Genomic DNA, 12,892 nt, shown 5'->3' on the forward strand with positions numbered 1-12,892 from the left:
TGTGTCTTGTGATCAAAGGTGACATTATGATTAGAAAGGGTACGATTAATTAAATTATGCCAGACCATGTTCAGAGGACTTCTGAAAACAAATGCTCAAAGTTGGCAGTGTCTTTCCTGAAGGCTTAGTAATTAAGACATCTTAAAGTCTTTTTTCTCCAATTTACTATGTTGCATGTTATTTTTCTCTTCATTAGATTTATCTGTATATTTTATACAGATACAAATAGTAGAGACAGGCCCACCTGTGTTTAGTGTGCTTTGTGTGATGTGTAACGCACCATCAGGGAGTTTAGGTCTCTATTACATGCCATCTGGTGATTCAGTGATATGTATGTGAATAAACAGTGACTCTGCTGTTTAACTACTTAGTATGTGCATTTAATTAAGTGCACAAATTCCTAAGGCATGTGGTTAAAGGGGCTTTGGCAGATTTCCCCTCCGGAGGGCTTGGCACTATGTAGCTGAACCTCTCACTGGCATTGGAATTCCAAACATGCCTGCATTTGCGACAATAAGTAGTGCTTTAATATCATCCAGGCCTTTATCATCTCACATTTCAGTTTATAGCCCAAGCAGTTTAATAACTCACACTGAAACAGAGTCTAGTTATTGTAAATGTACTGTCTGTCTGCTTTATACAAAATTATCAGTTATGAACCCCAAAAAAGGGATGACAAAGGCAACCCAATGACATGGTATTTAAAAAAAAGAAACCTACCAAAATAAAATGTCTTTTTCTAAAATGTGATGACCAAAACAGGGTACTTAGGAATTCAAAGTGTTTCAGACTGATTGTGTGTATGTGTGTGTGTGTGTGCATTTTTTAAATGGGCACCTTTACCAGTTCAGTTCAGTTCAGTCACTCAGTCGTGTCTGACTCTTTGTGACCCCATGAATCACAGCATGCCAGGCCTCCCTGTCCATCACCAACTCCTGGAGTTCACTCAGACTCATGTCCAATGAGTCAGTGATGCCATCCAGCCATCTCATCCTCTGTCGTCCCCTTCTCCTCCTGCCCCCAATCCCTCCCAGCATCAGAGTCTTTTCCAATGAGTCAACTCTTCACATGAGGTGGCCAAAGTATTGGCGTTTCAGCTTCAGCATCATTCCCTCCAAAGAAATCCCAGGGCTGATCTCCTTCAGAATGGACTGGTTGGATCTCCTTGCAGTCCAAGGGACTCTCAAGAGTCTTCTCCAACACCACAGTTCAAAAGCCAGTAGATAGTCTTAAATCCCATTTGAAGTGGTACAGGGGACAGGGAGAATGATCAGGAAGAGACCACCTCTGGCTTTCACACCTTCTCTGATTTGGGAAGAATGAATATTTCCTAGGCCTCAGTTCATCTCTGACAATCATATTCCCTGAAAAAATGCAAAGTAAAAGGAAATATAAACGAGCTGTGATAGAATGTCCCATTTGACTTGGTCTTTAGACATCAAGACATCTGGTGACTAAATGCTTTGCTTAACTTCTCAGTAACTTGTTTGTGATTAACAAAGGTCGGGAGGGGGTGCAGATTGGAGTGCAAGAAAGCCCCTCCGGGTGTGAGCATCTGAGGAGGTCAGTGTGAAAGCAGCAGGATCACCATGTCTTCCAAACGGGCAGGTATTGATCTGTCTGTTGTTGGCTAAGAGCTCCCTGTGGGAAGGCTGCAGCAGCAGCTGTGGGCTTGTAACCATGGTGTGTTAAGGGACTTGCTGAATAAATTCCTAATTAAGCCAAAGAATGAAGAGACGGTGGATTTCTCTTTCTCTCTGGCAGAGGACAATGGGTTGGAGAGAAAAAACTTGTCTAGTGTAAGAGAGAGACATTGCCATGTAAACTGCATCACTTAAAAATATATATTTGATGCTTGTTGTATTCCCAGTGCCTCTTTTCTATTGTATTTTATTTCTGGAGACCATGAATCCCAGAGCAGATACCTAAGGGCTTTATTGGCAGTTCAGGAGCTGAGAAACACTGTATCTTTTAGAATAGTGGTCCCTAATCTTTTGCCACCCGAGAACTGATTTCCTGGAAGACAGTTTTTCCACGGATGGGGGAGTGGAGTGATTTACGCACATTACACTTATTGTACACTTTATTTCTATTATTATTACATCAGATCCTCAGGCATTAGATCCCAGAGGTGAGGTTGGGGACTCCTGTGTTAGAACATCATTGTAACTGATAGGAAGTGTTCAGATAATACTCAAATACCAAATATTGTCCCTCAGAATATCAGCTGGTTTTTTCCCCCTTAACTCCTGTCCTTCTTCTGCTCACTACCAGGAAAGGAATAAATATAACGCCTGTATTTGCTGGTCCATGACCTGACCTCACACAACTCAGACTTTCACCTCCATCACCTTCTTGAAAGTTCCCCTAATCATGGAAACTCACTGCTTCCCTCTCTAGTCATTCTCCTTGATCACTCTGCATATCAGACTCCACAACCGCTCCTCCTCCTAAAAAACCTTTCCCTGGGCTCCCAGGACGGGGCAGCCCTGCCCCAGGAGGCCTCACGTATCTCTTGTGTGTGTACATGTGTGCTCAGTCATGCCCAACTCTTTGCGAACCAATGGACTATAGCCCACTAGCTCCTCTGTCCATGAGATTCTCCAGGCAAGAATACTGGACTGGGTTGCCATGCCCTCCTCCAGGGGATCTTCCCAACCCAAGGATCAAACCCACATCTCTTATGTCTCCTGCATTAGCGGGTGGGTTCTTTACCACTAGCGCTACCTGGGAAGCTCCATACATCTCTTACTCTCCTCTAAAAACCTTGTTAATGTGGATGCCTCTTTCCTATTGGTTAAGTTTATGGCTTACACGGGGGTCTCTTCTTTTCCCTGGCCCTTCATCATCTCATCTGCTCTCCTGAAACTATAGCCATTTTTACAGAAATTCAATCTCATCCTCTCACTTGCACCCCTGAGCCCCCTTTCCATCCTCTGAGCATACAGTTGGTGCCTAACACTCTGCATATGTAGAAACTGAACTCATCTCGAGGCAGGTCACCCTTGTCTCTTTTCCCCAATTATCTGATTGCCTAGAGGCCATGAGAACTCCTGATTGACAGAAGGCACAAGGTCAGACGTCAGGCTCCTTTCCAGTGACCTGGTGCAGAACATGGGGATGCCAAGGATCCCTCCCTTCCTGGGAGAGGCTAAAGGAGCCTCAGTGACTTTGCCAGATTTTTCTGAGGCTGCAGTCCAAGCACCTCCCACCCAACTGCCCCTCACTTGCTCCTCCCCTTGGGGTCAGACAGTGGTCATAGTCTCCCAGCCTCCCTAGACTTTGTCCCCAGACACTTCCTCTCAGGCATTTTCTCTCACAAATCTTTGCATGTTTAATCCTGTCTTGGCATTTGATTCTCAGAGGATCCAAACTCACATACATTCCTATCCAGATGGACTATAGAATATCTTCATAATGATCCTTACAGATATTTTTTCCTTTCCATTCCACAAATCTGTATTAATTTCTTAGGACTGCTAGCACAAACTGTGTGTGCCTTGAACAATGGAAATTTATTGTCTCACAGTTCCGGAGGCTGGAAATCTGAATTAAAGTTGTCAGTAGGTTTGGGTCTTTGAGCCGGGGGTGGGAGCAAAGGAAGCATCTGCTCCGGGGTTCTTCTTGGTTCTAGTGACAGCCAGCAATCCCTGGCATCTCTTAGGCTTGTCAATATTTTTTCACTTGATAACCAATTAGCACTGAAATTAGAAAGTTCATACAAATCGTAAATGTTCTGCACTTTGAATAACTTGACAATAAAAATGTTTTGAATCAGAGTTCACCTAAAATCATAAAAACCTATGTTTCATGATCACTGAGCTTTTGGGAGCCAATAAGCTACCACTATTGCTTCTTCCTAGAAAACTTTGAACATACTCTCAAACCATTGGTTAAATCTAGGTTTGCAGGCTGGGGATGGTCCAGGTCTGGTTAAGGGCGTAGCCTCTCTTGGTGGCTCAGACAGTAAAGAATCCGCCTGCAATGTAGGAGGCCTGGGTTTGATCCCTGGGTGGGGAAGATCCCCTTGGAGGAGGGCATGGCAACCCACTCCAGTATTCTTGCCTGGAGAGTCCCATGGACGGAGGAGCCTGGTAGGCTGCAGTCCATGAGGTCACTAAGAGTCGGACAAGACTGAGCGGCTTCACTTTCACTTTTCACTTTCATGCATTGGAGAAGGAAATGGAAACCCACTCCAGTATCCTTGTCTGAAGACTCCACATGGACAGAGGAGCCTGGTGGGCTACAGTCATGGGGTCGCAAAGAGTCGGACACGACTGAGCGACTAAGTACAGCACAGCATTCCCTTCCATATCTTGTTACAAGTTCATGGCAAAGCATGCTTGATGCCCAGTTCCCTGACAATTCGTTGCTCTTTGTAGAAACACCTGAAGGATGTGTTTTCATTCCTTTCAGAATCTTGTTAGCATCTTCCCCTTTGTGCTTGCCTGTGGGTATATGTCAGTGACTTGGGGCAAAACGAGCTCACAGGAGATTTTGCAAGATGGTACCATCTTGTTGAAGTCACTTCTCATACAAAATCCCTTTACGTCATAAATAAATTAAAACTTGGTTTGAAAAGCCTAATAATGTTCACTGAGAAAATCCAGGCAGTAAAGAGGATGGGACAATCTAAGAACCGCTATAATTGTCCTTAGGTGATAACATCTTAATCTCTACTCCTTTCTTCTTTTCCTAGGTAAGTGGTGTTTTCTCTTCGTTGCTTCAGGGAGTGGTGATTTGTCTGGTAAGTGTTCATTTTATTGTGCTGCGTGGTGTTGCTTCAAAGCTGCATGTGAATTGCCTGAGAGAACCAAATAGCAAACCTGAACACGTGAGGGGGCTTTGGACATGCTTTCTATTTAAAGTGCTGGTATGTGTTCAATCTTTTTTAGATTGAAGTTTTTCCCTGAGATCGTACTTTGGAGTTGCGTCATAGCATACATTGTTTTCCAGTCTGGAGAAGGGCCCAAAAGTTGACTGAGTGTGGATGAAAACTTGGCTTTCATAAATTATTTTTGTGTTGTTTTCTTTTCTTTTTTTTTTGCTTTTACTTCTTTCTGCCTTTATTGACTATTTTTTGACTGCCTTCCATTCAAATTTTGATCAAATATAAAACTCCACGTAGAGGCATTTTGCTCAAGTTTTTGCTTGTGTTGTGTCGTGTTATAGTCTTTCAGGTTAATCATTGCCAAGAACCTCCTTAATCTGGTATCCTGCAGTAGAAGAGCTCTTTCCTCTGTAGTGTTTTGGATGGTCCACGGGTACTCTGCACAATGTGGTGATTAAATCCTACTTTCCGAAAGCATGTTTATTAAGTTACTGAAATTGATATGTCCCTACCTCTTCTCGTGATTGTGACACAGACACAGTATTTTACAGATGTCCTTCTCTAAGTTAGTTACTGAGAGTGTTGTTTTTCTAGGTATGTTGTTACTGCCAAGATTTTGCCTTTAAAAGAATGGCTGAGGAAGAATCCAGAAGGGAAATGAGAAACAGGGGAAAGAACAAAAGCCCTTTGATTTGTAAATCAGATTTCATAGCAGAATATACACAACTTCGGGTGGTTTTATTCTAGTTTTATGATAGTGGACTTCCACTTTGAGATAGCAAGGAAAACGCTGGACTACATTGTCTATTGCATTTAACATGGGAAATTAGGGCTTTCTGTGTCTAACATGGACTTGATTTTCTTATTAGCTATTGGTTCAGGTTATTGGTTTTGTTAGAAGTTGTTGTTGCTATTGTTGAGTTGTTGTGTCTGACTCTTTGTGACCCTATTGTTAGAAGTGGTTGTTCCTTGAAGACAGTAGCTTTGGTTCCACTATATTTTGTTATCTACTCCTTCACACTGTTTATTTAAAATGTCTTGCTTTCATATTAATTAATTGAACTGAGATATATATGTTGCTTAAAGAGTATTTTATTTAAGCATTTAGGTTTATCTGGTTTTTGGCTTTTGATAATCTCATCTTAAATATGTTTGACTTGTGTTTATGTGTGTTTAATAGAACGTGTTTGAAGAAGGGTACCCAGAGGTGAACTAAATTGCTCTTGAAACATTTAAAAGACTGTAGATGTTGCTTTAAATAACCTGTATGGGATGTTGACCCCATGCTGTTTTCAGTCTGGCAACAGAATTTTTCTATTAAAGGTTCTGGATTAAAAAGATCAGAAAACAGGAGACAGAAAGATGGAAGGGTGAGGAAGGTTAGATTTCAAACTTGCATAGGCCATTCCCCAGACTTTGAAGCCTTGCAGAGACCCACAGACATGTGAACCAAGACATTATTTGAACAGCTTGCTTAACAACGGGCTGAATAGTGAACCACATTTTAAATTGACAAAGTTAGCCCATGCTGGGAGTTTTTATTCTTTGCCTTTTGACCTTATTGGATGCCATAAATGAAATATAGTGGTACAGATTTGAAAAGGCCTGAGCTTCTTATTTACACTCCTGTGCTGGGGGGAAAAATACAAGAGTGAACAAATACATTATATTTAACTCTACCCCCTAACTCAGGCAACAGTAATATAAAGACACTTTGTTTCCAGTGTATAACCCCATTTTGGTAAGAGAGCTTCTTTTGTTATTTTTAAATTCTTCTCATTTTATTCAGGTAAGCCACCCAGAAAGGTCAAATCTGGAGAAGTCGCTGAGTTTTCTTTTCACTATAAAGAGAACCTGCAAATATCTTGCTTGAGACAAAGTCTATTTTAACTTGGCTTCATGATTTATATTATATGTCTTTTATGAACATCTTCCACTTTGAAATAAGAGGTACTAGAGTTTCTGCCAATGAATATGTCCAAGATGTCATTATTTTTCTTATTAAAAAATGCCAGCTATCTGTAACATATAATGACCATAATGAATTTCCACTGTTGGGTAAAAGTAACTGTATGATTATGTGAGTGATAATTGCACAACACTCATTTCTGTGTTGATTGAAAATTCTCTTCTGGCACTATAAGCTAAGAGATACCATACCTCTTCAACATGAAATGTTTAATTATGCTAGGTACATTCTGTAATAGAAAATTTATTATATAATCCAAATATGATCAATATGTATAGAATTGGGCAGAATTATGAAAAAGCATTATAATTAATATCGTTGCTGTATGTGTGAGTACCATGCTTATAATATATAGTAAAATATAGAAATATAATGTGTCCTTGTCCTCATGAAGCTATATTATCAAAAGCAGACACAGGACATCCTAGCTTTAAAAAAGATAGATAACAATACAAAATAGAATATGAAACATGGTATAGAAAACAAGTGTCTTAGGACAATGAAAGGTGCTGAAAATTTGCACATAATTATGGGGTCGCACAGAGTCAGACACAACTGAAGTGACTTAGCAGCAGGAGCAGCAGCTATGCTGAGAAAACCCTAGTTTATTTTTCTAAGACTGATCTGATCATTTTGAACTGTTACCATACCAGGTAGGGGGCATTTCAGACTCGCCAGTTAAACATGTCTCAACCTCTTCTCATTTAAACAGTCATGGATAAGTAGGTGAGACTCAACGTCCTATAGATTCTGGCCCAGGTAATACCTGCTCTTTCTACCCCAACCATCACCCTTAGCATGGTTGGGTGCGTGGGAGGCTTGAGGCATTTTCTCTTGGTATTGTGCTGGCTCACATGTGGGCACTGGCTGGGGCCCACTGAATTGTATCTAGGTTTGCGTGTGGCAGACAGGCTGCTGCTGTGAACTGTGGGTTTTGCCTTTGGGGGCTTGGCATATCCTCCTGAGGTCTAGCTGACTCACGGTTGACCCCTAACTGGTCTGATCACTCAATAGCCAGGGTGCAGGGATGGTTTGAGCTGGAGATATGTTAGCCAGTGCCATTAGCTGCCTTCGCCACTTTTCTGATGGAGTGCAGGGGAACTTTGGAATATCTTCCCAAAGGTACCCAGGTTACTTGGATTCCCTCATTGTATCCAACCATTTGGACTTCCCAGATTGTTCCGGGCACCCTGCGAAATTGGCTGTCCCCCAAAACCCATATAGGAAGCCAGATAAAGCCTCTGTACACTCAGCACACTCTCATGCAGTCTAACACATCTACCTGCTGGGATTTTGAAATAAAGAAAGAAAATCAAGACATCTTTCTCTGCTTCCCTTACCTCCACAACTTTCTCTTCCATAGCCCTGCAGTAGTGTTCTACCTTCTTTCCATTACACTGAGTTCTCTCCACCTCTGGTATATAATAAAGTCCTAGATCTAGTAGCCAGGATTGGCTCTCAACAGGCCAAATGAGAGTGAACGGGACTGTAAACAACTCTTCCCTTTATCAATTCTGACCTTCATGACTGTTGACTCAAGACTTGATTTTGGTCATCAGAAGCTGAGTGTTATTCTTTCTTTTCTTCCTCTTCCCCTTCCTTGCTTTTTTTCTTTCATTCCTACTAAAGCAGCTCTAATGACTTCCATACGTTACACAGGTTGTTGCTTCCAGCTCACTAGTGAGCAAATTATATATACAGAAATGCAAACAAGGAAAGCATGTTAAATGTGTCTACCACAAAGAAAAAACAAACAAACAACAATGAAATAAGAGGGAGGGGGGAAAAATGCATCTTCCGTATTGTGTCCCCTGCAAGGAGATTGGTACAGGTTCAGCAAGATTGTATGTTTGATAAACAAAGAAAACATTAGACATCATTTACTATTGGACACATTGTTAGGAGCATCTAGAGGGAGTGAGCCTAGAATGAAGGGGAATTTGGATGGTTGGCCAAGGGTGTCAACCATACACAACCTCATTTTCAAGGTGATTTTAGCAAAACAGTAGTCCAATGAGATGTTTCAAGAGATACAGAACAAATCTATCTGAGGTGGCTACATACCATGTATCCCCCTTGGAGACTTGTAATATATGTCAGCACGTTAATATTTCAGATAATTCCTGCCATGTAAGGGACGCATGTCACATCATTTAACCCCTGTTGGACATATTTATATAATAATAACAACCCAGAAAACTCTCTTTGACAACCACTGCTCAGGTACAATGATGAAGCTGGGAATAGTTTTTGGTGGGAACTAACGTAAGGAGAATAGGGCTTTAGCAACTTCATTCCATTTTTATTGAGGACTTACTGTGTCCAAGGCATCCTGAAGTTAATCAGCCCAAAAAGTGTCAAACTGATTCTTGGGGATTTAGAATTTCTAAAAATTGCCACCTTTCTATTGAAGAAGTGTAAAATATTAACAGTCTGCTTTTATTTGAAATCTCGGGATAATCACAGAATCCCTCAAAGTAATTGCTTATGGTAAATGGCTACTATATTTCCTTGCCTGGGTAGAACTGATGTATTAACAGTGATAGCTATCAATTTTATTCAACATTTTAAACAGATCATTAAGATATTCCAAAATAGTCTTTCATGGTAATATTGTTTAAGCCTTTTTGGTGATCTCTGAAAGGACTTATATGAAATAATACTTGGAGAGGCCTACATTTCATCTTATAATGAATTATCTCCCTTTTTAATTGAAAATGTTACAACTCTTTATGTTAATCGTGATAGAATGCCTCAGAGGACTTTTTTAATTATATTTTTATGACTTGACCAATTTTATGTTTTAATTTTTAATTTCTTTCTCCTTTCTTCATATAGCGTTCTTCTTTTTATGGGCTTTTATCTTCACTGAGTAACCTGGCATATTCAAAACATCCTACAGTCAATGTCAATGGCCCTAAGGTGTCAAGAGCTCCAAATTTATTCAAGGGCACTTTATTTGTCAATAATCACTTTGTTCTCATTTTTTTAAATGTAGTACATTAAAAAAATAATTATATTTTTAAAAATCTTTGTACAACTTGGGAGTTCACTGTAAATTCTTGCTTTATCAAAGGTTTTATTTGGCTATAACTTCTCTAGTTTGGGGGCTGGAGATCCCGGTTCGATTCCTGGGTCAGGAAGATCCCCTGGAGAAGGGATAGGCTACCCATTCCAGTGTTCTTGGGCCTCCCTTGTGACTCAGCTGGTAAAGAATCTGCCTGCAATGTGAGAGACCTGGGTTCAATCTCTGGGTTGGGAAGATCCCCTGGAGAAGGGAAAGGCTACCCACTGGCCATTCCATGGACAGTCTGTGGGGTCACAAAGAGTCGGACACGACTGAATGACTTTCACTTTCTCCAGTTTTTAAACTTTTTTCTTTTTCTCTTATTTTGGCCATGTCAGCCATATGGGGCCATTTGGCTATCAGAAGTCCAGTCAGGAAAAATAAATGGAAATGAAATATGAAGATAAAGGCTCTCAGGGACAGATCAAAAGGATCATGCAGTGGTGGGGCCGAAAAGGACCTTAGAGCATACAGTAGAGTTAGAGAAATTTACTCCATGTTTTATTTACAGTGTAATGAAAATGAAACATTAGGAAGGTGAAATGTCTTGTCCAAGTTCAGCGCTATCTATTGGCTCCCAGTTCAGTTCTCTTCCTGTTGCATCAAGCAGAGTTTTAAAGACATTTGAAATTATGTATTTTAATGGGATTTGGGTATGACCTATGGTAATTTCCAATTCTGCTTATTTTTGATTGTTAAAACCAGCTAAAATATATAACATAAATATACTTCTATTCAGCATGATAATCTTCCTTCATTAAGCTAACACAACATATGTTATAGGTAAACACTCTCATTATTTGAATTAAATAATTACATGGATAATATCTTAATTCCCCAAAATGGGTCATAACATACCCCATGGTTTATTTGTCCATCTACACATATGTTTTTGAGCACTCAATTTTAAGTACAATACATTTTGGTCATTTACGTGCCAAGGAATGACCTATAATCATGATGAAAATTGGGCTTTACATTGCAGTGAATTATCCTCATTTGCTAGAAAAAATTACAACTTGAATCCACTTTTATCATAAAACAACTTGAAAGAAAACGTGATTATATTTTTATCGGTAAACCTTTTGGAAGCTTCACGGATAAAACAGCTTAACAGCAGCTTGTGACAGTGTTAAGCTGCCAGAGAGACATCTCAGAATGGGTCATAACATACCTCTACACCAATGTAACTTACACTGTACTTTGAAGGAGTGGATGTGGCCTATGTTTTATTCTTTTTATTTTCACTGAGTTATTTTTATTCAATACAGAAAGTCATGGTTTTATCACCTGTTTTCCATTTCAATTGTATTGCATTCCATTTAATGAGTGAAATGGCCTGTATTTCTGCATTTAAATTTAGAAAGGGCTTTCTGAAAGTGATCAAGTTCATGTTATCAAAATATCAGATTGAAAACAGCAACCTAATCATGAGATATTTGATACCATCTTCATGTCAGGTATGTTTGCATTTTGAGGGGTTAGCTAGGAGTTTTCCCAGACATGGAGACAATTTTATGAAATCCTAGAATTATTTAATAGAAGGCTTACAGGTAAATTTTATAACTTTAAATAACAATGGACAAGCATTGCAGATGGAAGGTTTTAACTCCATAAAGCCTAATTTTAATAATGATATTTAATTCCACTTGTTTGAAATTAACAAAGAGTAAGTTAGAGGTGACTTTATCTTGTTAAATTGTAGATCTTAATTTTGATTGCAATTCACCTGAGAGCACTTAGCACAAGTATTTACCTGAGTTAGTTTACACTATTTACACCTCGACTATAATGGATTAAAAATCTATGTTTTTATATAAAAACAGTTAAGTCATGTATAAATATTTTATTACTTGTAGATAATATTTCAAGGCAATTGTGTATTTCATTTTTTTGCCCCAGTAAACTCCAAAACCTAACGCTTTTGTTTAATATAAAAATTAAGGTTTCAGAATCACCATGGTGATTGTATCCTATGGAAAAATGTATTACTTCATAGATTTTAAATTGCTCAAGGGTACAAAGAAATATTAAAAAGTAATTTCATAGATCATAACAAAGCCAACATTTTATATTGTTTTTCAAAAAATTTAAAATTAATTTGAACAGCTAAGTCTATTAACATCAAAGAGTAAATCTATTTCAGTGAAAAATTATTTTCATATGTAAGCTTTTTTATGAAACAATTTTATGAAGAATATTAATGAAAAATTTTTCTTACATATTGAATCATTTACTTATTTGATATGTTTTCTTGGAAAGCAAATACATTTTCCTGATTATGTCCCTCTGAGGAGATATTAAAAAGTCATGTATAATATTTTTGTTTTACAACCAGTGATACAGCATTTGTACAGTTATCTCTGAGAATTTCATTCTGGGTGCCTCTGCACTAATGAGATGCTTCTAGGTATAGATACTCTCCACTACATGGAGAGCACAAGCAACACAACACCTTTGCTCATATTCAGTTGAACTTGTTTACTTTTGCAGCCAAATGCACCACACTCCAGTTCCCATAATCCCATTTTTGTCCCTTTTCAACTGCATTGTTGATGGACAGGGAATTTGTCTTTACTTATTCTTGAGTCTCATTCTCTACCTTAACCCATCTTATAAGCAGATTTGACTGCATTTGACGTTCAAAGTGCAGAGAACTTTCATTACCAAGTTAAAGATATAATTGTTATCAGTCATTTAATCAATTATCAAGTGCCACCACCAAGCAGACCACAGATAGTATTGTTCAGATATGCACATTTTAATCAAAAAGGAAAATGTGTGCTTTTCTCCAGCATAAAGAGAGAAGGAAATTTTCAAGAAAAAATCCATGTAGACACTTTACCTAAAACTAAAAGAACCACAGGTTTTTTTGCCTAGAGAATCCCAGGGATAGGGGAGCCTGGTGGGCTGCCATCTATGGGTTGCACAGTCGGACATGACTGAAGTGACTTAGCAGCAGCAGCAGCTGGTATTTTTAGTTAAGTTTTATTTTTTTTCACAACATAAAATTCATAAATAGTTT

The 12,892-nt window shown here is 39.0% G+C and overlaps 1 protein-coding gene across 1 annotated transcript in view; it reads left to right on the top strand.

Annotated features, from left to right (window-relative positions):
* The first annotated feature begins 4,727 nt into the window (after positions 1–4,727).
* The window catches only part of SASH1 (SAM and SH3 domain containing 1), a 586,122-nt gene continuing 577,957 nt past the window's right edge, over positions 4,728–12,892 (top strand). The window contains exon 1 of the mRNA XM_086318216.1: positions 4,728–4,747. The gene's annotated coding sequence lies outside the window, so the exon portion shown is untranslated. The remainder of the gene's footprint in view (positions 4,748–12,892) is intronic.

This window comes from Bos grunniens, chromosome 9 (genome assembly GCF_055505025.1).
Source record: "Bos grunniens cultivar Pamir isolate PY7600 chromosome 9, Bosgru_T2T1.0, whole genome shotgun sequence".
NCBI classification, from domain to species: Eukaryota; Metazoa; Chordata; class Mammalia; order Artiodactyla; family Bovidae; genus Bos; species Bos grunniens.